Raw genomic sequence first — 15,614 nt, forward strand, 5'->3', positions numbered from 1 at the left:
CGAGGTGGTAGTCCAGTGGTAGTCCAAGTGGATCCGTGAGCAAACCGAAATCTGACATGTGGCACAGATGGACGAAGAGATAAAGGGCATGCAGGTTAGATGCAGATCCAATGGGTTGTCGCTATACCACAGTGGAAAACTGCTCGATGAATATCTAGCTGGACTTGACGACAAAGAAGGGCTAACGCCTGAAGGTGGACTTGTTCAGTGTTACGTTGATACCTAATGAAACAACATTGGCAACCAAAAGAAGGATTATTGACATAACATATACCAATAAATCAGAGGGCAGATTCATTGAGGCACTTGAGTACTGTTCAAACACGGTGCGTGCTCTTGGAAAATCATACCATCGAGATAGCTTGTTTCGATGAGGCAGAATGTGGGCATTGTCTATCAGCATGTATCGGCCTATCAGAAATAATGAAAAAACTCTATCCCGATACCCGATGACTGAAGGGAACTGAAGGCGAGTCCATTGAAGAAAGAGACCATATCGAGATAGTGCAAAAATAGTTAGGCTGACTACTGATGAATTGGAGAATAAGAAGGTAGAACTATCGGTATCACCTATACTGATAAAATATACTCGGAGGTATAAAGTATAAAAGTGCATCAGAGACTCATTAAGAGGAATAGAAAAGGGCTATTTAGACCCTCGATGTAGATAAAAGCTCCTGCAGGGATATCGATGTAAATTATACCGATAAAGTAAACATTAAGTGAGGACTCATCGGGACATCGGAAGAAGAACCTTTTTGCTATGTCGAATCCCGACATGACTATTAAGGCGGTTGGTGAGTTGCAAGGAGTTCTTCGGGGTGAGTTATGTTGATAATGTGAGGGGCTTAGTCAGAATGCGGATTGGTATATTGAGATCATCGGGGCATCAGAGGGACATAAAAAGAACTATGCTGATACCCGATGGGTTAAGTAAGAGAAAACTGAAGGCGAATGCATCGGGGAGAGTTATTTCGATGGAGCGTGAAAACAAAAAGCAAAGCCGAAACTGAAGGAGTGCCCATCGGGATAAATTGAACCATCGGGATAGTAGAAAAATTACTATCCTGAGACATGATAAGTCGGTTGGGATAGCTTGTGCCGATTAGAAGGTGAAAAACAGTAAAGTCATAACAAATGACGCCAAACAATTGAATCATTCGAAAAAGTCTCACCGATTAGCCGTTGGAGGTCTTGATGTGAAAAACTAACAAAATGGCTTCCATTAAATGCATCCATTGAATAGGTCCATTGCCACACGAAGCAAATCCATCAAGATTGTAGTAATTAAGTACAAGATTGGACTCCTTGGGATATATAGCTAGTGTTGTATAACAACATTTCACACAAAGTTATTGTAGAAAGATATCAGGTGTTTATTGAGAAATATTCAGAGCTGTTGAGCATAGAGTAAAGGAATTTGTAGAGATGGAAGGGTCAAGCTCAAAACGGAAATGAAAGGTTGCTGAAATATCCACTGCCACGACAAAAAAATCGAAGGGTGAATTCAGTGAGGCTCGAAGAAAATTAAATCAAGACATGATAGATCAGATGGGCTCTCCAGGAGCTAGGTCACGTAGAGCTAAGGTTAATTTGCCTATTCATGACTAGTTGGAAGATAGATACAGAGAAATTGGAGATGTACTCACAACAGTGCGAGGGCACGAGCTATTTCTTTTTCATTACATCCGCAGGGATGAGCCTATGCCAATTTCAAACCCATGGAGTACTAATTTAGGTAAACTCATGGTACCTAATGTCTTTATAAATATTGATTTATTAAAGCTCCTGGTAAGACATTATGATACAAATAAGCAATGCATTTCGTTACCCGACGAGACTGCTTTAGTTCACTTTGCAGTAGCCACAATTCAGGAAGTTTTTGCAGTAGATCTAGAGGCGAATGTGCCCTTATCTTTTGTGGAAATGGAAGAGGATACAAAATATGGATACTACATACCAGGGTTGGAACCTCGCTATCCAAAAAGAAGAGAAGGGGAGGCTAACAAAGGAAGATGGTCCTCCGAATGATATGACTATTTTCAAGAAATATTTATAGTATACATATATGGCTTGTGGTTAGGTTGGAGGAGTTGAAGCCCCTGATGTGGCAAACATAGGACCACTAGTTTTAGCAGTAGATATTCAGAGACATGAGCCTAGAGATTTTGATTTTGCTTCATACCTGATGGATAGACTTCATGAAGGCTTCATGAACTTGAAAGATAGTCCACACAGGCATTTTTAAGCATTATTCGCTGTTGATGCATATTATTTTATTTTATGGGAGATTTAGAGGGTTATGGTCAAAAGGTTTGAATGTAAGTACAGTTGGGAAGAATGGATAGGATTAACCAGTGCAGTTATGGGTTTCTCTCTGGGACTACAGATATGGAAATTCTCACTACCTCAAATATGAAGAATTATTTGTTAAGCTGATTTTCTTTCTCTTTGGTGAGCCTCTGCAGGGATCATTTTCTGAGGATGTAAAGAAGTTTCTTAGGCCTCATGAGCACAAAAATCCGAAGGTTAATCACAATTGGGGTGATTGGTACTCACGCCAAAACTTCACTTTTGTTCAGTGCTATGGATTTGAAGGTTACCCCTATGTGCTAGTAAAGCCTGCACCAGACAGGATTTCTTTTTTTGGAAATTGTAAGGCAATTAAGTGTCTCTAATGCCAAACACTTTAGAGGTGCACACAAGCAAGCCTTCCTCCCTAGCACACTTCATTTCCTAGATTTTAAAATTGTATCTACCAGAGCATATGAGGTTATTTATAGGAAGCTGGTGGATGAGTACAACCTGTTCCAGCACATATCTAGAACGCATTATGATCCTGAGGGCTACATCCACACAAGCAGGAAGAGACAAGAGTTGGGAGATTACTTTGATCAGGAGGATGAGTTTGAAGACATGTGTAAAAATAAGGAAGTAGAAGAGCTTGCAAAGGTTATGAAGACCTTGGAGAAGAAACTGGAGGAGAGAAGACAGAGACTACAAAACATGGAGGGAGACCTAGCCTAAAGTGATTCAGGGGAGAATGAGGTAGTTTCCAAGCTCCGTGCACCTGACAAAGAGAAGGAACTAGAAGCATAGGATAAGCTCCTCGTTGTGCTAAATATAGAAATAGATGAAAGGATGACAAAGCACACTTCATTTGTTTCAGATGATCAATTCATCAAATCTAAAGAGTTTAAGTCCTTCTTATACCACTTCAAAGGGAAGAGGCTGAGGGAAGCAATGCCAAATATCACACCAGAGAATGAGGAGGAAATGTTGCAAAAGCTCAAAGCTGATATTGATGCAGAAATGGAGATAATGACCCCTCAGAGAGGAAGACAATTGCTAGTGGAAGCAGGTATTATTCTTTTCCCAGGATGGAATTTGAGTGCATCATTCATTTTTGACAGCTTACTACAGGTAGACAATAAGGACTTCAAGTTGAATGTCCAAGGGGTTAATGATATATTCATTGGATCGAGGTATGAACTAGATGAACAAGAAATGTTGTTATGGGCTTTGTACCTCCTGAATAAAAGGCCAAAAATCATAGATGTGGATAAAGCTTTTGGTCACATGATGACCCTGAAAGTTGGAGAGGTAGATCCTATGGTCACTGCTCACATAGGTATTAATATCTCAAAATTCAATAAGGCTCAGATGAAACATGAGATAGAAGAGAAAAATAAATATAAGGATTTATATGAAGAAACTGTTAAGAGAAGTGGGCATCTGATCCCTCAAATTACTGATTTAGGAGGCCAGTGGAAGAAATTTGAAAAACTAGCTTATGAACACACCAAGTTGAAGAGGGAGATGAAGAGCATCAGGGATGATACTGCTTGTGTATTAATGAGTAAAAGATATGATAACATGGAGAAGGCATTGAACGAATTCTGGGATTTATATCAAAGGAACATGGACAATATGGTTTCTAATACCATAATTCGAGATAGACTCGACCTGTTGTTACAAGATGCATTGACTAGGGAAAAGGTAAACAAAAAGGTTCAGGGTTTTCTTGTCACGCATGATGAATTCACGAAGGAATTAAAATTTGAATTTGACGAATTCCAGCAAATTGTTCAGCATGGGGTTCCTAGTTTGGTAGATGATGCAGGTGTAATCAAGGATAAGACTGTATGGCTTTCTGAGCGTAAGTCTTTTTCTTAGTGCAACCCAAGCCATTACCAAAATGGACATTCTTGATATGAATGAAACAACCGATTAGTTGGAGAAGTTTAATGTGATAGAGAACACAACCAAGGATACAATATTCAATGCTACAACCTACAAAGATGCAGGCTATTTGCGGCACATTCAGAAGTGCAGACAATGGCTGGATCAAAAACCTTAAGTCATTGTTTACTTTTGTGTTTATAGTGCAATTGATGTTTTAGTTAGGTTGTTTAGTTATTGTTCAGTTAGTTGTTTAGGATAATGAAAGGGTGCGTCCTTTCATTCGTATCTCTTAGCATGTGTATTTATAATGAGTCATTTTGTATGTAAAGGCATCTAGGATTCAGAAAAAACATACTGCCTGGAAGGACTGCAAATTATATGTATTAGTGAAGCCTATAGAACAAAGAAGTATCTTTTTGTGCAAACAGACTGTAATGGAGTATTTTCAAGTGCAGCTTATGTATGCAATCATCTCTTAAGGATTAATATATGAAGGTTCATTGTTTCTTTTCCTAAGTATTGTGCATACTTCTGTGTTGATGAGTTGTCTTTGTCTTCTTGATAAATCTGTCATATGATTTGCTATGATGTGCCATCACATGTTGTTACATTAAATGTGAGATTGGGGTTTTCATTATTGTGTAACACATACTAAAACCCTCATAGTTGATGATTAATATTGTCTGATGAGTTGATAAGATTCTTGTCTGCAAAGTGTCATAAATACCCCTGGCCTGGATTGAGGTACTGGTCTGTTATTTATCTTTTAAGGTCCTGGTTGGCCATGTATTTAAGGTCCTTGATAGAGAAACATTCTTCCCAAATTCTATATGAACTGATCTTCGCATATTTCTTTTAAGTCCTGAAAGCATTCTTATTCTAAATATACTATCATAATCATTTTCATTTATTTTCAAAGGCATTCACATACATATCATCACCTTGATTTACTGAATCTATATATGCCTGACATATATAAACTCTCAACCTATGGTAGACACAGTCATCAAATTCATGCAAATTTACTGATTATGAATGAAAAGGAATTAAGTATACTTAATTTTTGTCCTTGAGGAAAAAACCTAAGACATTCTCATAATTTGCCTTGCGAATCATTTAACTAAACAATCCTAAATCATTTAATCAAAATGATAACAAGCATATAGACACAAAGACAACATTCAGATATGTGCTCATAAATGTTCGGATTGTATATTAATATTCTCCCATCAAAGTTTTACATAGACACAAAATGATCCTCCAAAATGCCAAAACAAAAGCCTATATATATTTTCCCAGAGCTTTCATACAAAATTCTTGCAATCCCCTTCTAGGTAGTCCTGGTATCCACTTATACAAAATAAGATGCGACAAGCTTCGAAGTTCCCTAGAAAATATTCCTATCCTAGCCACAATTCCCCCCCAAAAGTTACATCAATTACAAAATATTGTAGCAGTAGGAGCGCAACTGATTCTAAAAAGTATTCCTCTGCAGATTAGGTTGCCTATGAAGTGCCACATGCCGAGGCGTCGGTGGGACCTTCCTTTGTTTCTGTTTCTTTCAAAATATATTTGGTCTCCCATATTTTGAATGTATCATCATCAGGCCATGAGAATTTAATGATTTTTTTCTTCAGTTTGTTCCAACTCTTCCATGATTTTGTCAACTATTTAACTTCCTTCTCCAAAAAGCCGAAATGTGATTTTATTTTCTCAATTTCCTCAATAGTCTAAATAAATAAAGAAGTATCATCCATGTTTATAATGTTATTAATTCTCTGACATAATTTATGACCCAACTCCTCAATCCATACTTCTTTATCTTTTATCTTGTTGGCGCTCAAAAAACCTCCAGGAAACAATTCAATTTTTTCACTTGCATACTCCTTTCGGTACAAGTTTTCCCTCCTTTCGATGTTAAATCCTTCTGCTACAAACCTGGATAACTCATTTTATAATTCACAAGTAGGTTTGATTATAACATCAACACCTTCTTCTCCCTGGGACAAAGAATATATAGTCTTCAAATCCACCTCTCTAGTGGTCCATTTATCCAAAATTAGCTCCAAAGTAGCCTTTTCTTCTTTGAAAGAATCTAAAAGACTCATTACCCTTCCCATATGTATATGCACAATTTCTAGCCCAATAATATCGACAAACTTCAAAATAGTACCCCTGATCTTTTCCTCATACTTATTTGCAAAAATTGTTTGAGCTTTCCTCAATCTCTCAATATCATCCTCAATGTTCTCAGTTGATTGGAAACTAGGAGTCATGGGAGAAGGAGGGAATTCAATAATTGGGATAGAAGGAGGGGGCTTATCAGGAGAAGAAGCAATCATCAGTTGGGAAGACTCACCCCTTTGATGTTGTCCTTCCAATTTACTCTTTAGCTCTGCAATAGTGCCATCTTTAGAAGCTAGCTCAAGCTTTGCTTGATTATAAGGCTTTAGGACTACCTCTAATTTTGCATGGAGATCAGATTTCTCCTTGGCCTCTTTTTCGGCCATTTCCATGCCGAATTTAGCATACTAGTGCTAGCAGCTTCTACTACCCCTGTGTCTCTGACTCTTTTCACAATCAAGCCCCCTGAGTAATCAGATTCTGAGAAATCTCTTTCTTTTATTTTTGTCTCTTTTAAGTGACCACATTACAAGGGCTACATGGTCAGTACTATAATTCATTCCCTCTAAAGGCTTGGTCTCCTTCCTTACTACATCGAAAACTATTGCATCGGCTATGTCCCATTCTGGGAGAATTAGCACTCCAACATCTGCAATCAATTTCCTCCCTTCCTTAGGGGTAATTGCTTCAAACTCTCTCACCATTTCCTGCTTTATTTATGCTTCAACAATAGATGTATCCTTATGGGGTTGTTCAACTTTCCCCTTTCAACACCTTTCTTTAAACTTCCCTATATGCCTTCGCCAAACAAATTGCAGAAAGGCTCCTGTCTTTACAAAACTGTTATCAGCCAAAAATTCATCACTGGCCTTCTTAATGACAGGATCCAGTTCTCTACCTGCAAATTCATCAATAGTCAGGTTCATTTTGGCACCTGCTGGCTCTTTTGGTATCCCTTCTTGCAATTCTCCATATGTACATGCAATCTCCCCTAAGCTTCCTAGTTGCAGTAATTGCTTAGCAACTACCTGCTCATCACCTATAAATAATGGGGATTGAGAAGGAGAATATAGGGATTCATTTGACTATGCCTCTTTTTCCATCCTCTGCCTTTTTGGGGAAGCTTGTGACTGAAGGGCATCCTCCATTGGCCTCTTTCCCTTTGACGTAGAAGGTTCATCCCTCCTAGGCATTACGACATTATATCCCGATTTCTTCTATATTACATACTCTCCAGGGGGAATGACTTTGGCCAAAACGGGCTTAGTGAAGACAAGCTTGGCTTTCTTAGGGTTTGCCTTCATTAAAGAATCCTTCTTCTCATTCAGAGTCTGCATTGCACCGTCAAAGTATCCCATCAAATAATTGATCTTCTCCTCAAATGGGTGAAAGCTTTTCAAAGGATCATAATTCTTGTCAAAAAATTGGACAAAATCAAGGGTCTTCTTATATGCCAACCATTTTTCCTTTTTTACTTCCTGCTCATCCAAATTAAATTCATTTCTTATCAGATCTTTAGGGAAGTGAAATTGATGAATTCTGCGACCGCACCTCACTTTCTTCCTAAACATACCATTGAAGAACTCTTCAGGATTAGCAAACCTAGCCACTATTGTTGACAATCTGTATGGCTGAAGGAACTTCTCAAAATGTAGCCAACCACCTTTGGTGACTACAAATTGATGTGCCATGGTGACTATTGGGAAGATTGTTCCTCTTCCTTTATTTGTTAGCTTTGCTTCTTGTAGGCCTCCAATTTTCCTCATAATCTCAGCAATACCAATCTTCAAAGGGACCTGATAGAGGAGCAAATATGGGGTTCCATTGAAACCATATACTCTGAAAATTGTGGAAATGGGATATAAGATTATGTCACCCCAATTGTGCACAATCTTGATGCTCTCTACAAACTCCTTAGGTCTGATGAATTCAAGGAGAACCTCTGGGATCCTAGGGTTCTCTTGACACGGGAGAATTCTAAGCTTAGATGCAAAGCATCTATCAAATTTCAGATAGCTAGCATCTTCTCTGTCCCAAGATAGATTTGCACTCCATAATTGAACTGGCATGTCTTCACCATCCCCTTTTCTTAGTAGGTCCATATCTTTTCCAAAATATTCCACGCCTTTAAACAAGAACATATGCATCAATATGGAATACCAACCAAAAGGTCTATCCACTTTAGCATTATTTATCCCAATTAAACCCTCATGAATGACATCTGCAAGATAAGGTGCAAAATCATATGCCACTGCTAAGGACAGATTCAAAATTTGTGCCATCATAAGAATAGGCATGGCATTCTTTGCATCTTCTCCGAAAATTTGACATAAAGACCAATATACACCCTTACCCCTTAAAGTGAAGAAATTCATAGGGAAAGGTTCCATTGTGCTAGGGCCTACATATGTTAACCCTCCTATCTTTGCAAATAATTCCTTCAATGGCCCATTCCTAAGATGATCCTTTTGGGCATCATAGACATTCTTGAGCATTTCAAAATCAATGGGTTCTAAATAACTTGAGGCTTCATTCAGCCAGAATACCCTTTTGAGTTTATCATCAGTGATTTGAATTAGGGATCCCCTTTTTACAATCCTCATAGTCCTAGTGATAGGGTCATAACTTTTTGCAATCTGGGTCAACAAATCAATATCCATGAAAACTCCAGGAACCACCAGTTTCCCAACATCTAATTCCCATATATTATTTATAGGACCAGGTTTATTCCATTGGCCAAACCCTACCCTGAACAGACCTAAACCTATCATGCCTATTTGAGGATCTCTTAGCCAACATCCCTTGTCATATAAACCATCACAAGTTCCTTTATCTTGGTTGTACTATTTGTGGATTGAACCAATTATTCGAGAAAGTCATTGCAAATAGCCCTCTATTGGTAATCTATCTTTCCCTTAAATTCTCTTCACGGTGCCATCTTATCAATCTAAAGCTATCATCACTTCAATTGTTATTCAAATAACCCCTTCTAAATTTCCAGCACCAAACAATGTCACACAAACAGGTATTGCAAAGCACAGTCATAGAAAAACTTACTTGTCGCCTGAGAAATCATAAAAACAACACACCTAGTCTCTGCTAATCCTCTTGATAGCTATTTACAATTTCAATTTCAAAACAATGTCTTATGGAGGCACCTTACCGACAACTAAGCATTAATTATCATCAATAGGGCCGTGCACTTCTGCAATTAATTCTTTTAAATTTCAAATTTTGGCTCAAATAGACGAAAATGGCTTCTTCTAAGTATTTTTCCCTTCAGTTGCTGATCCGCAATGAGTAAACGTTGAGCGTCTTCCTATCGCGGTCTACTGAGAACCGTTAGATCATGCGGATTCAACGCTCCCTTTAATCACTTTAGCCTTCAAAGTGGGCTCATCATTTCGTCACTTGCCTGCTCTTTGTCGCTAATCCACGATGGGTAAAGGTCAAGCATCTTCCCTTTGCAGTCTAGCGACAACCGTTGATTTCCTCTGGACTTTGTCACATTGGCCGGGCCAAACATTCAGTCGCTAGTCCGCGAAGAGTAAAGGAGGAGCATCTCTTCATAGTGTTCTAGTGAGAACCGTCTGATCATCAGCTAACCATTCGATCCTTAAGGTCCTTCATTACTTAGCTGTCACCACTAAACCGTCACCACTAGCTATCTCCATTAACTATATGGATTGACTATTTGACCGGCCCTGCCGCTAGTGGCTTGTCACTGGGTCGCGATGAATATTCAACATGCAACTTCCCATTGCGGTGTCATGACAACCGTTAGATCAAAATAAACTTATCCGGCTTTTAAGAACCCGACGCATACATAAAGGAAAATACTTAGGACTTTAGGAAACTATGAAACATTTCAAATTTAATTAAAACTTGCCCAAACCTAGAACTCAAAATGGCCCCTTTTGAGGACACGGTGACCCTTCCGCTTAAGTGAAAAAAGCAATGGGCAATGCTCTTATGATGAAACTATGACCCGATGAGAAGGCATAGGCGTGGAGTGGAGCCATCGGGTATCGGGGAGAGTGGTTTCAAGTTACCCCGCTGACCCGATAAGAAAGCTTTGTTTGGTCGTTCGTTGGTGAAGCCATCGGGTATCGAAAGGAGCAGGTTCACGTTACCCCGACAACCTGATGAGTAAGAATTGGAGTTGGAGCGCGTTTGAAGGTGGTGCTATCATAGATTGGGAAGAGTAGTTTCACACTACACCGATGACCTGATGAGACTACCTCCCTTTCCAAGTTATCATCGGCCATCGAAAGTGAGGTTTTGAAGTCTTCCCGATGACTCGATAGGAAGTGTAGAGCGCGGAAAGTTGTCTTCGGCCATCGGAAGACATGTTTTGAAGTCTCCCTGATGATCCGATGGAAAGTGCAAAGCGGTGTGTGCAGTCATCGGTCATTGGTAGCTCATTTTGATGTTACACCGAAGACCCAATAGGGAGTGCAAAGTGTTGGAGGTTGTCAACGGACTTTAGTAACCTTGTTTGGATGTTACCCCGATGTTCCGATGGAACCTGTGAAATAGTTACAAATGGAAAACTATTGTTAATGAGATTTATCTCATCCAAGAAGATCCAGAAGGCTACAAGCCTGAAATTGACACATTGTGTAACCAAAGGGGGGAAAGTTTGCTAAACCAAACAAGATGGGTGGTTTTGCAAAGAGAGAAAGAATGTGTGTGTCCTTCACCCCTGCAAGGATTTAGTGAACGAGCTTACTTTGTGAGCTTGAGGAAGGTGAGATAAGCAAAGAAATGGTAGGGAAGCCCTTAGAAGTCTAGAGGGGTGGAACCCGGAAAGGAATAAAAGCAAACCATCAAAGAAACCTAATTGATGGTAAACTAGGTAGCCTCCCTATCACATTGGTTCTTTACAAATTGTAATGTCCACCATCCATCATCAGTACATGTAGATGAAAATGACATCTTTAAACATAAAAATATTGGCTACAAAATGACCATTAAAGGTGCTCCATGCACCTACAATGGTGAGCCATTTCTAACATAGTGTCAGCTGACACTTTTTCCTATTTACCATAACAAGATGTTTTATAACATAGTGGGTAAGTACCTAAAATAGTGCTACTGCAAATTTTACAAAATTATTCCTATTGTCTGCAATAGGGTCATAGAAGTGTAGTTTCAAGTGACATATGCAAAACAGGAAATTGTAGATAAACAATAAAACTAATTCCCAATGTATTGGAGTATGACAACCATGTTCTCTCCAATCTCCATTTTTTTGACAATGGCTGGTGTCGAGAGCCAGTTATCATCGGAGTTGAGTAGTCTACGGAAGGGATCCAGATTCCCATTCCTCACCCCTACCCTAAACATCTCCCACGCCTCTTGGATGAAGTTCTTCCTCCTCTCCCGTGCTCCCCTTTTTTGGGCAATTTCCTCGTCTTCACTGTTTGACTCCTCTGATTCAGAGGAGATGTAGTTGGTGTGGTTAAAATAGATGCCGAGGGTGCTTACTCAACAATTAGAATCCAACTCTAGAATGGCATTTGTCAGGGCTTGTCCATCACACGGGTAGACAAAGTCGTCGATCCTCTATATGGTCGCTTCCTTTGAATCGAATATGTCAACCATAGGGCAAATGACAACCTCATACACAAACCCATCACACTAGTGTCGATTAGCACCCAATATACCATTAGCCACCCGCCATACAACATTCCAGAGAACATCATTTGCTTGAAATAGTTGGCTGCATTGGGCTTGGATCGATTCCTTTCTACATAGGCAACTGAGACCAAAATGATGCACCATCGGTTCAAATCGATACTTCTAGGTTTAAGACTGCAATATGAACCATTCCTTATATACAGTTTTGGACTTTCTAGAGAAGTCCAGAGACCAGAACATGCCCGAATTCCAATCAAGGTTCATCCGAACAACATATCTTTACTATTATGAGAACTTGTCAAGTCCCTGCTCGTACATACTTTATCTAACTGACTTGATACCAATCTGCCAAAGCGCATGAAAAAACATAGAGGTCTTTGGTTTGTCCTTCCACTAAGTTATGGCCTAACTTTAGCTAAAATGAAGCTCCCCTACTCAATCCACATTCATCGACATAAAGGGGGTTCCTTATACTAAAATAGCTTGTTCCACCAAACGGAAGAGACAGGGAAATTAAGACCATGCTAAGGAGATTCATCATACCAAGTGAGGTGTTAGGAAACTATTTATCAAGGTTTCCAAATACTATTAAATGAGTCTATCTCTAAATTTTTGTTTACATAGTCTAACATTTAATTACAATCATAATGCATAATGTTGAATCTCCAAAGTTCTTGAAATAGGTAAGTTGGACACCCATTGGTGCAGGAGCACCTAGCTTTTAACCAATTTTATGCATTTTTGACATTTTGAGGTGATGATACATATTTTGGATTATGTGTTTGAATAATGCAATACTCAGAGCTCCACATGTGTGTTTGATAGTTATTTGAAGGATGATTGTCACCTAGGTTGTTACTTTTCTCAAATCTGGCCTATGAGCCCTTGTAAGCCTAAAATGGCATAAATTTGCATTATGATCTAAAATGAATTGTAAAACCTGATTAGGAATTTACACATGTCAATTTAATATTAGGAAGTCATTCTAGGAGGTTCAGTATAAGTAAAAATGCATAAAAGGCAAAAATGCACATTTGAGCAAAAGTTGTCATTGTTGCTTGACAACTTTTTGCAACTTTTTTAGCAACTTTGCATTTTTGAGCAAATCGGTGGTTAGGAAACTGATAAAGAGTTGGTTATCACCAAAATGGCATATAAAATGCTCTGAGAATGATTCTACATGGGTTGGAACATTTGTGAGCAAGTTTGAATAGATTTTGAAGACAATTCTAGATTTTACCTTGTAATTTTGTCATTTTTGTAGCAGTAGTCTGTACCAAATGGATTGACCTTGCTACTATTCTTTCATAGTGTTTTAGTGTATGTTATTTTATTGCTCAGGAGGTGTTTCTAATTTCTTTTTCTATAGGTTTCAGGTGTGTTTACAAATTTGTATTGCTCTTCGCTTGAGCAAAGGTTCACGAGCAGTTTGATTAGCACGCGTGTTAGTTACGAGTTGTAAACTGTCGATTTTGCGATAAATGGCTGGGATTGACTAACATGTCACTATCATGTTGTATGAAAGGTCTTTTTTGGAGCCAGAATAGCCGGGCTACGTCTACTCTAGCTCCAAAATGGATGGACCTTTCGTACAACGTGTTAGAGACAGGTTAGTCAATCACAGTCGTTTATTGCAAAATCGACAGTGTAAAATGCATGACTAACACACCTTTTAGTCAATTCACATTGCCGCAACAATATGGTCCACGAATTATGAATTTTGGGTTTAATAATTTCGAGAACATTTGATAAAAATCCTTCATGTCATATTGTCTCTAAAGAAAATCTGTTTGTCCGTTACCTTTTTCTCCACTTAACCGGAAGGGTCTTTATGTGTTGAAAAGGGGCAATTTGAGTTTTAAGTTTAGGCAAGTTTCATCTTTTAAGTTGGATCTCTTTAATTTTCCTAAGTATAAGTATGGTTTTCTAACGTATGCATCGGGTTCTTAAAAGTCAGGCAGGTCCATTTTGATCCTATGGTGGTCGTGATACCGCAATGGGAAGTTGCACGTTTAATAGCCATCGCGAGTCAACGACAAGCCGCTAGTGGCGGGGCCAGTCAGAGATCCACCATTGGCAGTTAAGCGATGGCGGTTAAGTGATGAATGGGTCTTAAAGTTTGATCGGTAAGGATTTGATTTGACGGTTGTCGCTAGACCACGATGAAGAGTTGCGAGTCCTTTTACTCTTCATGGATCAACGACTGAATGGTGGGCCCGAAAAGTTTGAAGTGGAAAAAGTGCTTTAAATTGTGGTCAGGTCCAAGGAAAATCAACAGTGGTCGTGAGACCGCGATGGGAATATGCAATTCCTTTTACCCATTGCGACTCAGCGACCAACAAGGTCATCGGAGAATGTCATCCCACGCTACTCTGATACCCGATGGGCTAGACAACAAAGGTGGTATCATTGGCATAACTTACTCCGATGAGGCAATACCGAAAGGTAGAAATACTAAGTCATCGGGATAACTCAAATCATTGGTGAGAAGAGTTTTGGGTTACGCCGATACCTGATGAGGGAGACAAAGCCGAGCATAGAAGAGGAAGATAAGGTTATTGGTTTTTTTCCAACATATATATTGAAATCCTCCAATTTCTTAACAAGCCAGAATAGAAACTCAATTGTGCTACAAGAATTTAATTTTATTTGTAGTCATATATATTGAAATGCTTGAGTTTGATGTTATAGAACAATTTCATGCACATACAATCAAGAACACTTGTTTTTTCACCATATATAATGAAATGTTAACAACAATTTAAAAACAGGGAAGATAAGAGTATCAGTTGGTGTCAACAATTTTTATTTTTGTCCGGTAAAGCTATATTTTATATTAATTCTGAAAATGTTTACATTCTAAAAGATAAACCTCTACGGCTAGCCGACTAGACCATCGAAGCCGGTATGCATAATGGTCCATACATAACACATTCAAAAACATTTAAAAAAACAAACACAATGCTTGCTTCAATAAAGGTTGTATGTGCCATCTCACTACTCCAGGTGAACAGTGACTGTGCCCTCTTCCACATCCAGCACTTCCATATTCCTAACTTGGTTCATTTCTGTCTCCTTGCTGGAGCCTTCACCGAACTGCAACACACGACCCTTCTTAGCCGCTCCTCTTCCACGAGGTCGACCCAGTCGTTTTGTGCGTGCAGGAACCGTTCGTTGCACAAGTGCTCTATATTCCGACCAAGGTCCCCATTTTCCCATCTCCACACGTGCTTCCCAGACATCGACCATCTCAAGGTATTGCATAATACCATACATTCCAACCTGTGCTACACTTCTTTTGGCCTCTTTATCGAATGTGGAACTCGAAAGCAAGAACGGTCGCAAGGGAGGAGTGAATTCACTCATGTGAATCCATGCTTCGTCCACACTTTCAAAGCCATCCATGTCTCGTGCCAAACCTAATAAAGCTTCCATTCTACCTAGCCATTCCTTCTTCACACACCTGTTCATGATTTCTCTGACTTTTAGAACAGGTCAGAGCTCCATACACCATGCCATAAACAGAGACACTATGTCCACATTCATTCTGTACTTCCATCCACCATCTACATACTCAGGTCCAAGGATCAACTTCGCTACAGAAAGGAATGTGGTGTCTTCATAGATAAATAGGTTCATCAACCTATCATCACTTATTCGTC

This window comes from Cryptomeria japonica, chromosome 7 (genome assembly GCF_030272615.1).
Source record: "Cryptomeria japonica chromosome 7, Sugi_1.0, whole genome shotgun sequence".
NCBI lineage: Eukaryota > Viridiplantae > Streptophyta > Pinopsida > Cupressales > Cupressaceae > Cryptomeria > Cryptomeria japonica.